The following is an 18,342-nucleotide window of genomic DNA, read 5'->3' on the forward strand; positions in this document are numbered from 1 at the left end:
TCTGTAGGTGTTATTGTTCAATTTTATATGAAGACTTCATACCCTAGTCTACTTGTAACTTCGTATGTTGTAGAATACTATTTTAAGGTGTGTTACATTTGTTTATGCTTTGGAACATTTGCTTAACAATGTAAAGATGTGTTGCATTTGTCTATGCTGCATTGTTTAACTCTGTGAAGCTGTGATCCGTTCACTGTCTAAACCATCTAATGGTCTAATAATGTGGTGAACAATCTATAGCCAGGTAGGAGAAAGGACAGATGGGAATGACAGAGAGGATAAATAGAAGGAATCTGGAAGCAAGGAGGGAGGGGCACAAGAGATCAAGGCGAGGAGCACATCAGGGGCCAGCCACTCAGCTACACAGCAAGCCGTGGGGTAAGAGTGAAAGAAAAGTTACACAAAAATAGTGAATGGTAAAAGGCTAGACACAAAAGGTAGGTAGAATAATTTAAGTTAAGAAAAGCTAGCTAGAAACAAGCAAAGCTAAGGCCAGGAATTTCTAATTCTGTGTGACTAATTTGGGAGTTGCATGGTGGGCCCCCGAAGAGCAAAAGAGTAAAAAGCTACCAACAGCATTTGTACTCAGTGGCCAACCATTCTAATTTCTCTTTCCCGTAACTCACTCCAGCTTCTGGTAACCACTGTTTTGGATATGTACAAAACGTTCTTTTCTCTCCCGGCTTGACGAGTGCTTTTGTTGCTTCCATGCCTTTGTTCTGGTGGTACAGAGAACACAAGGGTTCAGATGTCTCTTTTACGTACTGATTCTTTATTTTGACTGTGTAACCAAGGATTCAGAAGCCTGGATTGTGTGGTAGTAATGATTTTTAATGTTTTTGAGGAACCTGTGTGTTCTTTTCCGTAATGGCTGTACTAATTCATATCCACTCAACAGTGTGCCAGAACTCATTTTCCTCTACGTTCTCAGCAACAGTTAATTATTTTATGACATTTGGATAATTGCCAATTGAGCAGGTGTGTCTTGTAATATTTCACCGTCACTTTCATTTGCTTTACATTGGCTATTAGTGATGGTGAGTCCTTATTCATGAGTGTTTCTTGGCTATTCAGGTCTTTTGCCCAGCTTTATAACTTAACTAGTGTTGTCTGGCTGTTGACTTGTATGTGTTCTTCCCTTATATATTTTGAATGTTAGTCCTTTAATAGATGCAGCGTCTGTAGATACCTTCTCCCAGTTTCGTATCACCTTCTTTGTTGATTGTTGGCTATACAGAAACTTTATAGTTTTATTCATTTCTTTTTGCTTCTATTTCCTATGCTTTTGGGGTCCTATTAAAAACAGTCACTAGCCAGACCACTTTCATGGAGTTTTTGTTTTCCTAGATATTTTTATATTAGCTTCATCTTAAAAATAGTTCCACATCTGGCACTGTCCATACAAACAATTTTCAATCGTTTATATGTGAATATCCAATTTTCAAAATTCCCTTTCTTAAACAGGTTGAACTTCTTTCATTATGAGGTTTGGGTCCTTAGGTGGAAACTAAGTGGGCTGTTTCTTTTTTGGATGTTACATGTCTCCCAAGGGTGCTTGAATTGGAAACTTATATTTCAGTGTGATAGTGCTGAAAGGTAGCAGGAATTTTAAGAGATGGGCTATTGCTTTGTAATGTATATATTCCAGTACCAGGCTTTTCTGGTTACTCCTGCTCTGTAGAACATTTTTGAAGTCAGGAGTTGTGATAGCTCCACTTCTTTTGCTTAAGATTATTTAATATATTCATGATCTTTTCCGATTCCACACAAATTTGGGGATTCTTTAATTTCTATAAAGTGGGATATTGGTATTTTGATAAACATTGTATGGAATCTGCAAATCACTTTGAATTGTATGGAAATTTTAACAATATTAATATGCCAGACTATGAACATGGAAATAGTTCTGCTTTTTTTGTATCTTTAATTTCTTTTACCAGTGACCTATGGTTTTCAGTAGAGAGAAGTTTTGCCTACTTAAATTTATTCTTAAGTATTTTATTTGTTGTAGCTATTGGATATGGGATTATTTTCTTTTTTTAAGATTGTTTGCTATTAGTATATGGGAATGTTATTGATTTTTATATGTTGTAACAGTATAGACACTCACTCTTTAGTTCTAATGGTTGTTTGGTAGACTCTTTAATTATATTTATATATTCCATGATTACGTCATATGCAAACAGGGGCAAGTTAGCTTCTTCTTTTGCAATTTTAATGCCTTTAACTGTTCTGACAAGATAGGCTATTGAGTCTTTTAAGTGGACCTAGTGTGATGAAAGAACAAAATTTAATCTCCTAATTAACTTAAATTTAAATTCAGTTAGCCGGGCACAAAGAGCTACCACGTTGAAGAGCATAACTGTGGGCTTCATAAAAGCCACAAAAGCAATTCTTTCTCTCTTTACCTTACCTGAATTGTATCACTGCCAATGAAAACAATGTCTTCATCAGTTTAGTAAACTGAATAAGACTAATCAGGTGGGCAACTGGAGACATTTTTCTGAAGGGACCAAGGAGAAATACTCCCTATTAATACATTAATTTTATAATTACAGCAAGAGAATATCCCTCTCATTTTGAGGGTAAAGTAGATTGAGACACTGCTTTTGGCACTTAATTTACTTAATTATGTATTCACTTAGTTGCTTGGTTTCATATTTCCTCAGCTCTTGACCTTGGATTTGGATATGGCTTGTTTTTACCCAATTAAGCGTGTATACCTTCGAAAGAAGCATGGGTTTTAAACTTGCTTTCATGCCTGGATTTGACATTCATGCTCTTATGATTGGCATTTAGTCCAGGGCTTTTTGCCCCAAGAAAAATGCAAATATATTTCAATTCACCCAAAACAATATGAAAACCCAAGCATAGTGTCTGGAGTTCATCCTATCCAAACTGAAGTATAGTCCTGTTTTATGCCACGTTATTTTGTTTGTTGTGTAGCCCAGCTGATACTCATCATTACTATAGCATAGCTAACTAGCACAAGGGCAACACCAGAAGTAGGATCCCTTCTTGGAGGACTTCTCATGTTTCTGAGAGAAGCTCTGTAATTTTTTGGATCTTCATCTTCTTTTTACACTTAATATCAGGGAAACAAGATAAAGGCTATTTGCCTCCAAGGCATGTTTTTTCAGTAATAGTTATAGTAAGGAGACCTTCAGAGTTTTAGGATTTGTCCAACAGAAATCTCATAACTCACTGAACAGGGCAGTGGAATAGAACCCTTCATTTTTAGCAAAGTCTATTTTTAGCTTCAATGATGAAATTCCCTTTCCTGAACTCCATATCACTCAAGATTTTCTATCAAGAAACAAGTGAAACATCACTGTCTAACTTTCCTCTCAAGGTGAATGTGATAAAAAAGCAAATGTAGCCAACCTTTTTCTAGGCCAGCTGTTCTCAACCTGTGGTTCACTACTCCTTTGGGGATTGAGCAAGCCTTTCACAGGAGTTGCCTAAGTCCATTTGAAAATACTACACACACACACACACACACACACACACACACACACACATATACACGTATACATATAATTATGCATAACAGCAGCAAATTTATAGTTATGAAGCAGCAATAAGAATAATTTAATGGTTGGGGTTACTGCAACATGAAGAACTCTATTAAAGGGTTACAGCATTAGGAAGGTTGAGAACCACTGTCCTAAGTAATAAGTACATGAATTATGTGCATTTAACTCTAGTGGCTGCAGTTTTTAAAGGTAAATGTAGGAATGGCTATCAAATGGGTACTCCCTTCTGGCAAACGGGAGAGAGTATAACTTCTTCACCTGTGGTTTTTCTGCATGGGCAAAGTTGAGTGAGTTTTCATCCTCGTGATTTTTGTTGGCTTCTGAACATGAATGATGTTGAAATAATATTGTATGTTCCTCCAGGCTCATTGATTTGTTTTCCAGCTTAAATTTATGCAGTTCCCATAAAAAGAATAACTCACTGTTCTTATCCTTTTGCTTGTTCTGTTTGCTGGCTCCATTGCTCCACTCAGCCTAATGAAAAAAATAGTTTATCTTTATGAGAGAAAAAGGAAATTGGTGTAGGAGGTTCTTCTGTCTATGTGTTGCTTTCATTGGTTGAATAAAGAAACTGCCTTGGCCTTTTGATAGGGCAGCACTGAGGTAGGCGGAGTAGATAGAACTGAATGCTGGAAGAAGGGCAGAGACAGAGAGAGAGAGAGCCGCCATGGAGCTGCCAGGTCAGACATGCTGAATCTTTCACAGTAAACCACAACCTTGTGGTGACATACAGATTATTAGAAACGGGTTGAATCAAGATGTGAGAGTTTGCCAATAAGAGAGTAGAACTAATGAACCAGGCAGTGTTTAATTAATACAATTTCTGGGTGATTATTTCGGGTGTAATGTAGTGGGGCGGCTGGGACCAAAAGCAGGCCCTCTCACACACAACAGGAAATAACTTTTTAAATGTGAAAATTTACTCAGGTTGAAGCATGAGAATGGGCATATACTATCATATATCATATAGTAGTATGATTTCAAACATTTAAAATATGAACTTATGAAGTTATCAGTGTACTATCAAATGAAAAACACCTATACTATGAGATTTCAAACTCTTCTTATATAGTATAATAAAATATACTCCCTCTATGTTTGAATTTTCTAACACTGTCTAGAAAACATCAACACTAGGCTTATTTTCTCTATTTAACTAGAGCATATTTATTGTATGAACACAGAATTAAATTCCGTCAGTTACCAATATCCACACATGGAAATCTGGTCCCTTTTCTATACCCCTGTTGCAGTTTATCGACTCTATTGGATGATCAATATCTGAAGAGTACACTTTCTTTTATGCCAATTGTAAAGTCAAATGATTGTGGTCCTTTGGGCTTAGGACTGAGGAAATTAATACTTTTTTCTTAAACCCTGTCTTAGTTATTTTTCTATTGTTGTGAAAAAACACCATGACCAAGGCAGTTTATAGAAGAGTTTATTGGGTCCCACAGTTCCAAAGGGTGAACCTATGACCATAATGGTGAGAACATGGCAAAATACAGGCAAGCATTGCTCTGGAGCAGAAGCTGAGAGCTTATATCCTACCCACAAACATGGAGCAGAAAGAGAGCTAACTGGGAATGGCATGAGATTTTGAAATCTCACAGACTCCCCCACCCCCAGTGATTACCTCTTCCTTCCCAAACAGTTCCACAAACTGGGCACCAAGTATCCCACTCTATAAACCTATGTTGGCCATTCTCATTCATACCACCACTAAATATAAGCAGTGTTGACATCAAGGAAGACACAGTTAAGTCGAAAAGGTAGTTGAGTTTGTTAGACCAAAGACGCCAGCTCAAATCTGATAGATAACACGCAAAAGTCTGCGTAGATAGTGACAGGAGTTGGGTGGCAGTTAAAAAGAAACCCTCTTCAAGAAAGCAATGTGTTATTACAGGCAATTTCTGAATTAGGCACTGCTTGTAGAGGCTGGCATCTCTGTACCTGTGTAGAGGGAAGAACAAAGGTCTTTCCTCAAAGGCCACCTCTCCCTCAAGGCTGTGAACTCGCTAAAGAAAATCCTTATTTTTATTTTTTATTAATTAGTTACTTTTTTCCCCAGCCAGATCACATTTTCACCTCCCTCCTCTCCTGCCATTCCCCACAACTTCCCCTCCCTCCATCGACTCCTCCCTCTTTCTTTTTAGAAAAATGCAGGGCTCCCATGTATATTAGCCAGTCAAGGCATAACAAGTTTCAGTAACATTAGGCACCTCTTATTAAGACTGAATGAGGCAACCAGTAGGAACAAAGTGTCCCCCAAACAGGAAACAGAGCCAGAGATAGCCCTTGCTCTCCCTGTTAGGAGTCCCACAAGAATTGTGACTATGTGCAGAGGGGGTCAGTTCCATGCAAGCTCCCTGGTTGTTGAGTCAGTCTTTGTGTTGAAATAGGAGCAGTGGGGCTGCGTCCCCGGCACCCGGCCACCCACATGGCTAGCTTATGCCCCGAAATAATTACACAGAAATTGTATTCTTTTAAACACTGCCTGGCCCATTAGTTCCAGCCTCTTATTGGCTAGCTCTTACATATCGATCTAACCCATTTCTAATATCCCTGTAACACCACGAGGTGTCTCACTAAGGAAGATCTTAACCTGTGTCTGTGTCTGGTAGGAGAATCATGGCGACTCCCTGACTCAGCTTCTTTCTCCCAGCATTCTGTTCTGTTTACTCCTCCTACCTAATTTTATGTCCTATTAAAGGGCCAAGGCAGTCTCTTTATTTAACCAATGAAATTAACACAAAACAGAAGACTCTCCCCCATCATCTCTGTGAGCCCTTATGAGCCCAGGTTAGTTGACAGAAGAAACTCTTACCTAATGTTTCACTATTATAGTGTTTTTCACACAGAAATGAATTACATTTTAGCAGCATGGAAAAATTATCCAGAGTAAGCACATCCACAGTATAATAATAGAATTATTCAAGTTATAGAAAGTAATTAGGAGTTTGCTGATTTATACAGCTAGAGAAGTGCTTAATTCCATTTTGTTTAATGGAAGAACAGATATTAAAGAATAAAATGGGGAATTATGTTTTTTATGGAAAAATACTGATCATATGTAGAGTTGTCTGGCAGCAAACTGAGTACATGTTTTTGCAAACTGCACAGCAATTCTATGGAGTGTAAAGATTGTAGCTTCTACAGCTATGAAAGGAGGATAGATTTATAATATAGCCTTTTCGGGTCCTTTGTCAAGAGAAGCACTTTGAAAGGAGAAAAACACTACAAGTGCCAACTCTTCTTCTCACCAATTCAGTAAGCCCCTCCAAGCCACAGAAAAACATGCTCAGAAAAAAACAACAAGGAGCCTACTGTGCAGACGGGGCTGGTGAGGGAGTTCATTTGAGATTATCCACATATAGGCTGCCTAAAGGCAGAGTAAGCTCTCTGAAGTGCCAACTTGCTACCATCTATAACACTGTTTCTCAACCTGTGGGCCATGACTCCTTTGAGGGTCAAATGACCCTTTCACAGGGGTCCCATATCAGATATCCTGCATAGCATATTTACATTATAATTTGTAACAGTAACAAAATTACAGTTATGAAGTAGCAAGAAGAATAATTGTATGGCTGGGGGCCAGCACAGCATGAGGAACTGTCTTAAAGGGTCACAGCACTAGGAAAATTGAGAACCACTGGTCTGTAGTAAAATTTTTAGGTAAAGGAAGAACACTGTAGCATGACTAATAAAAACCCAGAGACAGATATTGGTGTTCAACATGAAGATCAGAAAAGCAAAACAGTCAAGCTACTAGAGAACTTAAACCTCTGTGAAATCTTCAGACTGAAAAGAGAGTAATTTCCTGTCTCATCCTGCCTTATATTCCTTTCGTGCTGGGATTAAAGGCATGCACAACCGCTGCCTGGCCTTTATGGTTAACTAGTGTGGCTGCTGGGATGAAAGGTGTGTCACCACTGCTTGGCCTCTATGGCTGACTAGTGTGGCTGTTTTGCATTCTGGTCTTCAGGCAAGCTTTATTTATTAAAATACAAATGAAATATCACTACAGAACACAACAGGGATAAAATGTTAAATGCTTTTATGGTGGTCTAATAGTAACAGTCCCAGAGCATAACTTCCTTTGATAGCAAATTATAGTATAAACATAACAATATACATTCCTGTTATTGACTAGCATCACAATGACCATGTAATATATGTCTATATTTAGGCACATATACACATATATAGACATATAGACACACACACACGTATAAACATATATATGTACACACACATATACACACATCCTTACAACCATAGAAAATCTGAATTGAAACTTGTGAATGTCAGTTTTCTTTTGATTTGTAGATATCTATAAATTTGTATGTATATGTATAAATTTGCAGCTATCTATAAATACTTATATTCACATATACATTGCCTATAGGCTTTTATACCCCTGAATGTACCTGTGTGAGCCACACACATTCACATAATTGTAAGGAAGGTTTTCAGCATCTTGGTAGATCCCTTCTTGGTACACTCCCGCAGAATTATCTTTTATTCCTTAGGCCAATTTTGTCTGTGACAAAATATGGACTCTATTATTAAGTTTGTTGAGCCTGTGTTGTTGCTTTTGGCAGTAGCTCTATTCATGAGTAGATGTGTTCTTTTCTGATTGGATACTGAGAACTATTCACTTCATAGCTTTATGAACATTTTGTACATGTATAAACATACATATACAGGTAAGGATGCATATATACATATACACACATATATACATATATATTCACATATGTGAATATACAGACACATATATATCTCACTCAAAAGAACCACATACACACACACAGACAAAGAACATGTGGTTCCGTTGAGTGATATTTTATCACATTCTGACACTCCTGAATTGGGCAATAAAGCTTGCTTTGTTGAGAGAGAAAGGCAGTCACTGGTTGCTTAACCACCACTGATCATTCACGTTTTTTCCACCGGTACCTGACTCCTGAGATTTATTAAGAATAATTAGATAAATGTTTCACAAGTTTCCTTAACATATTCCTGTAACAAAAGTCCTAGGATGCTTATTCTTTTTTAAAATAGAACTTTCTCATATTTTCATGAATAAGAAAGATTCAAATGGGCTTTTTAAAAATATAAAGAAATAATTCTATTTTCAGAGATGCATAGTGAAGTAATCATTTACAGGGTGAATTTCAGAGTGTCACTGAAAATGGTTATAGCAGAAAGGAAAATAAAATGGTATATGCTATTTGAAATGATACAATAGGGTGACTGAAAATATAATTTCTCTAAGAGTAATTTCATTGTACTTTATTATTTTTAGCATATCTGGAATTTTTTCCAATAAAATTATTGGCTGGGGATGTAGCTCAATGTTTGAACAGTTGACTAGCATGTGGAAGGCCTTAGATTCCACCTCTGGTGTGGCAAAAAAAGAAGTTGATGAATATCTACAATACAAAACTGAATGTAAATAGATAATTGCTTAACTGTAGTATGAATCAGAATATAATATTCAAAATGAATCATGGGCAATCAAAAGATAGAAATATACAGAAGATATCATTATTGATTTGTGGAACATAATGAAAAATCTTACTCATAGAAATAATGTTGCATGACTTTTACTGGGAAGATATAAGGGAAAGTTTATTTATACCAATAGAGAGGATGCCATCAGACCAAACAAACAATTCCATTAAAATCTATTGGAGGACCACTGAATATTTAGAATCACTTACAACCCTATGGGGGACTCAAAGATTCTAGGGTATAAAAGTAATATAAAAGATTAACTATGTATATCTCTATAAGGGACACCAGATAATAAAATACCATAAAATATAAATTACTTTAATATTAATTTAATTCAATATGTGAAAAAACTATATACTGAAAACTAGAAAATATTCTAGAGAAAAACTAGAGATATAAGGAAATTGATAGATGCTATGCCTTTATGAGCAATAAAACTTTTTATGACATACTCCATGATTGATTTACAAATTTAACACAATCCCAACCCCAATGTGTGCTTTTGAGCAAATTGGTAAGATGGTCATAACTGTTTTTTGAAAAAGCAAAACAATCCCAAATTGACAAGAAGATTTTCAGAAAGGAAAAAAGTTGAAGAGCAAAAACTCAATTTCAAGACAAAATAAAACAATATAACTTGGTTGATGGTCTAGAATAAATACAAATATAGTCAAAAAAGAAATTTAATAAACCAGTCCAGAAAGAGACTTGCACATCCAGGAACAAATGATTTCTTTATAAAAATAAAAATCAATTCAGTGTTAATAGGATTGTATTTTAACAAGAAAATGTATAAATTGTTAGGGGGAAAGGTATATATTTTATTACTTTTTTCTAGCTGTGTGTTTTCTATTAAGGTTTTGCTACCAATAATATCTTCTGTTTCATGTTTGATATTCTTGGGGTTTTTTTTTTTGACTGCTTAAAAAGATGTCAGTGTTTTCAATACCCCACTTCTTCAATAGGCAGGTCATCTGGACAAAAACAGAGAAATATCAGAAGAAATATCAGAGAACCATCATATATCAAATGAACTTAACAGATATCATCATACATCAAAAGAACTTAACAGATATCTACAGAATATTCCACCCAAACATCAAAGAGCACACATTCTACTCAGCAACACATGGAAGCTTTTCTAAAACAGACCACATCCTGGGAAAAACTTTTTTCTTTTATTCCTATCCCATTAAAACACTGAGTCGCTTTAGCATTTCCACAGTCAAATATTAGGAAGAGAGAGAGCCCAACTTGGAGACCTACATAAGGTCTTTCCCCTTGGAACTTAGAGAAACCCAGGGAAGGGGGAGATGTAGAAGCCAGAGGGGTTGAAGACACCAGAAGAATAGGGCCCACAGAATCACCTAAGCAGGGTTCACTTGTAGGGGCTCACAGAGACTGAAGTGACATGCGTTTGTTCTAGATCTTCTGCATACATTCTGAGCTTGTTAGCTTGGTGTTTGTATGTGACTCTTAACCATGGAAGGCTTTTTGCCTGCTCTTGGGCCCATTTTTTTTTTTTTCTATTGGGTTGCCTTGTTCAGCCTTAATACTGAAGGAAGTTGCCTAGTATTACTGAATCTTGTTATACCTTGTTGGGATGATATCCCTGGGAGGCCTACTCTTTTCTGAAAGTAAGGGGAAGACTGGGTCTGGGGGAGAAGGGAATGGGGGCTGGACAGAGTGGAGGGAGGTGAAACTGATTTGGGATGTGTTGTATGAGAGAAGACTAAAAAAGAAATAGCAACAAAGAAAGCATTACAAAGAATCTAAGAACTGTTTCTTTGAGAAGATAAACAAGATTGACAGATCCTTGGCACAACTGAGCAAAAGAAAAAAAAAGAGAGGATCCAAATAAGAGAATCAGAAATTAATATTACATTACAACAGACACCAAAGAATTTCCAAACACCTGCACTCCATTAAGTTGGAAAATCTGAAAGGAATGTATGAGTTTTCAGATATAGCCAAACTTTCAAAATTAAACCAAGAAGAAATCAACTACTGAAACAGACCCATAACAAAGGAGAATATTGAAATGATAATAAAAAGCCTTCCAGTTAAAAAAAAAAATAAAAGTTCAGGACTAGATGGATTCACAGGAGAATTCCTTTAGATTTTCAAAGATGATCTACAGCCATTCCTTCTTACTCTGTTTTTTAAAAGAAGTAGAAACAGAAAGAACATTACTATCCCCCTTCTATGAAGCCAGTATCACCTTAATACCCAAAGCAGGCACTCAACAACAAAAAAGAAAACTGCATGCCAATATCCCTGATGAGCATTGATTCAAAATGTTCAATAAAATAGTAGCAAACAGAACAAATGCACACATCAAAAAGATTTTCCACTATGACAAAGTTGGCTTTATCCCTGAAGTACAGAGAGGGTTCAACATACACAAGTCAATAAATGTAATAAATCATAGACCTAAAGACAAAAATATGCCAATCATTTCAATAGATGCAGAAAAGGTCTTTGACAAAATCCATCATGCTTTCATGATAACATTCTAGAGAATGTTGGCTTTAGTCTTTATGGAATTAAACACAGAACTAATTGGTAGTTACTGATTCACAGCTGCTGAAGAGTATCTTTTACAGAATGAGCTTGGAATGTGGTTTCCCTATTTTCAATAGGCACATCTGACTGCTGTAATTCCTTTAGACATTACAGCCTACATGTGTTTGTGTTCTTCATGCATTTCTGACTAAGACACAACATATTCCAACTTTATAAAACATTTGGTAAATATACAGGGATATAGCCATTTACAGGGATTAAAAACCTGGATGTAAGAATGAATTTGTCATAAGTTCCTGTGTGTGACTTGTGCCCAATTACTGAATATTGTCACATTTCCAATTTGTAATGGGAGATTTTATTAAAATTTTTGACTATTATTTCATTGCTCATGGTCTTTTGGGGGTGAAGGAATTTCCTTTTCAATACTGAAATGTACCCTTTTAGTTTAACCTTTAGTTATGGAGTGCAATAATAAATAGTGTCTTTCATTCTGGGCTCAGTGGAATCAGTTAAATATTTCTAGACCTGCATGGTCACATCTTTGTTTGGATTAGTTATATGTAATTATAATGGCTCTCAGAATAATGGGGCAGGCAATTGGTGACACTATTAAAATGACTGTAATTAAAGTAACACACAAGAATAGGATTCCGTTCTGTGGATAGCTGTTTATTCTGAATTTTGCCCTTCAATACAATTAAATTGTTGTTATACATTTATACACGCACAGGACAGATTTACAATATAACTTTAATTTAGAGAAATTAGTGTTTTATAACAGCACATTAGAAAAACAAGCAAAGGATCTAATCTTCCCTCATTAGGTTGAGGAACATTCTGTTGTTATTTGCAGTTAAGTATGAAAACATGAAAAAATCCCCTCCATTTCTTTTAGGCATGTAATGCAGCTAGAACTAGCGGGTGATAGAACATCCTTTGGTATAAGCATCTCTTAAACACTGAAGATGGCATACTTTTTCCCATAATCCTACTCTAACCTTAGCCTATTCTCTAATCTTTTAACAGCAGGGTATCTGCATAGACTTGCTACTTCTGCCATTTGTAATTTACTGAAAATTCACAATGAAATTACGTTCTAAATGTCTTTTTAAAAGTTTGGGCATTTGTTCTTTATTTGAGTAGCTCAGTAGCCTTTAGTTTTCATCTGCATTTTCATCTAATTGGTCATGACCTTCAGCCAACTTCTTTCCCTCGCAAATTCCCTAATCACATTTCACAGCAGTGCCATCAGACCGCTGTCTTGGAAAAGCTACGCACTGAGATGCCAAAGAAATCCATGCAGGCTTGAGACACTTAAAGAGAACTGGAGTGGACAAGAAAAAGAAAAATCACCCAAGCTCTTCAAGAGTACAGAATGTAGTGTCTGTGCAGTTCTATCTCATTAAATGGTCCAAAAGACATTGCTAAATTATTTTCTGAAAGCAAGACAGATTTTGTACTTCCAGAAAGCTCAAGGTCAACAGGGTTTTGCTTGGCTAATATCATTTTGTAATAGTTACCAAGTTTTGCTGCAAACATTGTACCAATTTCTCTGTAGCTGCTAAATAGCTAAGGTCTATGCTAATAGACCTGTAGCTGTAGGAAAAAACAATTTGAAGAGATGATGGTAACTCAGAAGTACATGCAACGTTTTGCAAGAATCAGAGGGGTTTCAGGGCATTACTACCAAGAAGCAATGTTACTGGAGCAAATGAAAAAACAGTGTGATAAAGTATTTAAACGATTTATCTGTAGGCTACATTCTTGGTTTAATAGAGCTGGGACAACTTGCTTAACTGTCTGAGTGTTTCACATTTCATGGGTTGTTTTGGAATTGTGTAGACATTAACTATCTAACGCTCAGATCTATTTTTATTCAATCCAATTGTGCATAGTACTGTACATGCCGCGAATTTATATAATGTTCTAGATCGTGGCATTTTACAAGAGAAGATTTAAAATGTGCCATCTGACTTGCAAGTATAAAGAGCATCTCTAAAATGATACTAGTTACCGAGAAAATAGCAGCCGACAATGTGTTTCTGGGAAACAAAAGAATGATGATGAAAAGCTCATTTGAAACCTGTATTCTGCAGGGAAGGGCTCAATTAGTGCTGTTTTGCTTTTGCCATCAGTTCTAAGCCCTAGCAACTTCTGTTGGTCCTGCATCAGTCAGGGTCCAGGCATTTCAGTCTTTTAGAAGGAGAACAAGAAAGTACCTGCTCTCCACAGGGCATTTTCTTCCAGTGGGTTAGTTTAAGACTGGTCCAAAGAAAATGAAAGGAAAGCAAACTAGAAAGCCACCACCTCGAGGGGGCACAATAATCAGATCAAAATGGAGATAGCTTCATCTAAAATGAAAATCTGATCCAAAGGTGTACAGATGGGAATGAATGTGTTTTTACCATTTTATCTTGCTTGCTTGAGCATCATGCTATCCAAGGCTTGTGCTGCTTCTGTTCAATTTTTAAAAAGCTACATATTTAAGGATTGCTTCAATTCTGAAGTAATGAGGATTATGGCTAGTTTCGAGAGCTGAGTTCTTCACTGTAAATTACTTTTTAAAAAAGTTTCTTTCTTAAATTGTATGGATTTTTGTTTTCTTTTTCTGAAGACTGCGGTTTCAGGGTAGACCACACAGCACTGTTGATAAGAAATTGAAATAATTTTATTGGCCATTGGACCTTCTTCACCTCCTAGTAGGGAGTAATTAATAGCTGAAAACTCTGCTTGCGAATGAGACAGTTGTCCGATATTATTGCCTATGCGCTTTTTGATCAGCTGCCAGTTGAGGAGCCTTTGGGGCAAAATTTTACACACTTCGCTCTTGGTTCACGTGGGTTACAAGGGATTGGGGAAGAACAGACTTCAAGTTACTGCTAATTAAAATGATTGCTCTGACTCCTCTCCAAGGACCACTCTCAGTTACAAAGTGCACGTGCAAATGAAGCACCCCAGGCATCAGGCAGTTCTCTGAAAGCAAGTGGGAACCAGTGAGTGCTTATCTTTAGGCAGAGCTGGCAGACAACAGGCACAGCTGGAGACTCTGTGCAAGAGTTCCTCGCATTTTCTTAGGTGAGCAGCTGCCAGGCTTCCCTCTTCCCATGGGAATGTGTGTTTCTGTTCACAGAGTCTTACTTGTGGTCATGGCTGGAAAAAAATCAAAATATTTTCTTCTTGTTCTTTTAATGAAAATAGACTATTCTCTCACCTAGTATCTCCTGGTTATGGTTTCCCCTCCTTTCTCTCCTCTCACCTTCTCCCCTCCTATCCTGATCCACTCCCTTGCTGTCTCACAGAGATAAGAGCCAAACCTGACAAAATAAAATTTAAGATAAACCAAAAACCATCACATCAAAGTTGGACAAGAAAAAACAGCGGAAGGAAAAGAGCCAAAGGCACATGAATCAGAGACCCACTTGTTCACCCGTTCCGGAGTCCCTTAACACTAGTACATCGTGATAAAGGCACTAGATAGATGCCAGCTGGACTTCTCCATGGTCAGTGAGTTGTGTAAGTGCTGCTTCAGCAATGGGGCCTTGCTGTCAGTTTGTGGAGAGCAACCTATTGACTTTGCAACAGCCTGGGTTATTTTTGATTGATTGTTTGTTTGTTTTAAATGGAGGGAGGACTTATTGTCGCTCCTCAGTTAAAGAGACTGTCTATCATCAGGGCAACAGGATCATGAAGTAGCTGGTTTCATCATGCCCATTCGGTGTCTTGAATGCTTCCTGTATTTTGATAGACATCTCTTTTTGTGGGTTAGGGGGGGAAAGGCAGGAAGTTGGATCTCATGTTTATGGACTAAAATTGTGTGCTAGCATCTGAAATTTTCATTGAGGTAGTTATGACACCGGAGAGAATAACAGTGTCAGCACAGATGCTTTCAGTATTTCACTCATGTGTCAAGGTTATTTTCCTTCAAGCACTTTTGTTCCCAGAGCTCAGTTTCCAACCATAGGAGTTTGCTAAAGTTATACATAGGGCAGGCACCTGCTAGGGATTTCCACTATGAAGAAAAACCATCCACAAATGACAGGAGTCAGACACTAAATGCTTCCAAGGCCCTTAGGTGGAATAGTTCCGAGGTTTCCCCACTATTGTCTCTCAGATTTTTTTTCCCAGTGGATTGTAAGCAAGTTACCCTTAAGTAGTCATGCGTTTACTAAGTAGCTTCCACTGTCTTCTTTCCTTTTCTGTTATGTTTCATCATTTTACTTTCAGTAGTTGCTGGAACCATTTCCTATTAAAGCTGTTTGGCCACAATGACCTCAGTTGTGAAGAATCTAGCTCAAATATAGAGATATACCACTTTGTGCACCTGGAAACAGCCCACGTCTGATTTTATTGAATTATCTGTCCAATTTCCTTACAGTTCAAGAAGGAGCCCCCAATAAATATGCAAAATTTGGCGATAGCTGGACAATAAACAGGATTGTTAAATCAGTGGCATTGAAATAGTTTTACATATTCATAAGAGTTGGCACAATAATTAAATCTTAAAATAACTCACTTTCTTCTATGTTGTATCACTTTGTAGTATTGAAATAAAGTCAGAGCAATATTTCAGAAGTAGCAAGTATGGTAACCAGTTTTGTGTTACTACAATAAATACTGGAGACAGTTAACTTATAGTGAAAAATGATAGTTTAGTTCCTGATATTTGAGGTTTTGGTCTAGGTCTTTGAGCCCCTGGCAAGACAACAAATGACAGCCAGAATCCATGGTAGAGTAAAGTATCTTACAACATGAGTCATAGAGCTGAAAGAAGCAAGGTTTGCTCGAGTGCTTGTTAGCAACGAGGCACACCTTTGCCCTGCCCCTTGGGAACCTAGCACAGTGCACTGAACCCTGTATCATGCCAGTGTGCAAGCTCCACCCACTCCCGCTCTCTTCATTTCTGCCATTTCTCTGAGGAGGCAGCTTTCTGTCCCTACCTGTCTCTCTTTTCTTCTTTCTCTTCCCCTCTCTCTGTATCTCTCTGTGTGTCTCTCTCCTATTCCCTCTTTCCTCTCCCATTCTCTTTATCTCAATAAACTCCACACTCAATCTCTGTCTGTATGGCATATTTGTCTTTCAACTGCCATGGTACCAACCTAAGGTCACACCTCATGCCATAATCGTAACAATGCTAACATCCTTTAAGAAAACACATCATGAGTTCCTGCGAGTTTCCTCCTGCTCTCTGCATCTGGCCTCTGGCCTCTAGCCACTTCCCTCGTGTCATGGCCCCAAACTGCAATCTGTGCTTCTGCCTCAGTCCAAGAAACCCAAATCGGCTCCATCCCCGAAACTGGAGGACAAGTCTGCCTCTCCCGGCCTGCCGAAGAGAGAAAAAGAACAGCAAGAAGCAATTGAACACATTGACGAAGTACAAAATGAAATAGACAGACTTAATGAACAAGCAAGTGAGGAAATACTAAAAGTAGAACAAAAATATAACAAACTCTGCCAACCATTTTTTCAGAAGCGGTCAGAATTGATCTCTAAAATCCCAAATTTTTGGGTAACCATATTTGTCAACCATCCACAAGTGTCTGCACTGCTTGGGGAGGAAGACGAAGAGGCTCTGCATTATTTAATCAGAGTTAAAGTAACAGAATTTGAAGACATTAAATCAGGTTACAGAATAGACTTTTATTTTGATGAAAATCCCTACTTCGAAAATAAAATTCTCTCCAAAGAATTTCATCTGAATGAGAGTGGCGACCCATCCTCAAAGTCCACTGAAATCAAATGGAAATCTGGAAAGGATTTGACAAAACGCTCTGTGTCAAACACAGAATAAGGCCAGCAGAAAGAGACAACACGAAGAGCCAGAGAGCTTCTTTACCTGGTTTACTGACCACTCTGATGCAGGTGCAGATGAGTTAGGAGAAGTCATCAAAGATGACATTTGGCCAAACCCCTTGCAGTAGTATTTGGTTCCTGATATGGACGATGAAGAGGGAGAGGCAGAAGATGATGACGATGATGATGAAGAAGAAGGCTTGGAAGATATTGATGAAGAAGGAGATGAAGGTGAAGAAGATGAAGATGAAGATGATGATGAAGGGGAAGAAGGAGAGGCAGATGAAGGCGAGGATGACTAGAACAGAAGACTGATGGATTCCGACTTTTTTATTTTCTTTTTATTTTTTAAATTTCTCCAGTCCCTGGGAGCAAGTTGCAGTCATTTCCCTACCATCCCCAATCCCTCTTGTGCTCAGTCGCCCTGTTTCTGAGGTCTTGCTTCTCAATACCATGGTTCTCAACTTATTTTTGGGAAAATGTCTTGAGCAAAATACAATGGGAAAAGAAAGAATCTCCACTACTCTGTTCTACGTTCATTTTTATCTTTTCTTGTCTTGAACTGTGGATTCAATAGCACCACCACCGTGCTCTGTGGGGAAAAAAATCCCTCCAGCCACTTTGGCTGTGCTGTAGGCTGGAGGGTGCTAGGCCCCTGGATAGTAGTGCGTAGAATTCTAGCTTTTTTCCTTTCTCTGTATATTGGGCTCAGAGATTACACTGTGTCTATGTGAATACAGTTAGCATTTACCAACATGTATCTGTCTACTTTCTCTTGTTTAATAAAAAAAAGAGAGAAAGGGGGGGTTAGAAGGTCAGCAAGGGTGGGTTTGAGGCGTCTGGGGGGGTAAGTGGGCAATGTGACAACATGGCTTCTCCTTTGGCATGTTTAATTGTGATATTTAACAGACATCCTTGCAGTTTAAGATGACACTTTTAAAATAAAATTCTCTCCTAACAAAAA

The 18,342-nt window shown here is 37.6% G+C and overlaps 1 pseudogene; it reads left to right on the forward strand.

Moving 5' to 3' along the window:
• The window catches only part of LOC142840501 (protein SET-like), a 122,187-nt pseudogene extending 104,241 nt beyond the window's left edge, over window positions 1–17,946 (forward strand).
• The last annotated feature ends 396 nt before the right edge of the window (window positions 17,947–18,342 follow it).

This window comes from Microtus pennsylvanicus, chromosome X (assembly GCF_037038515.1).
Source record: "Microtus pennsylvanicus isolate mMicPen1 chromosome X, mMicPen1.hap1, whole genome shotgun sequence".
Classification (NCBI taxonomy): domain Eukaryota; kingdom Metazoa; phylum Chordata; class Mammalia; order Rodentia; family Cricetidae; genus Microtus; species Microtus pennsylvanicus.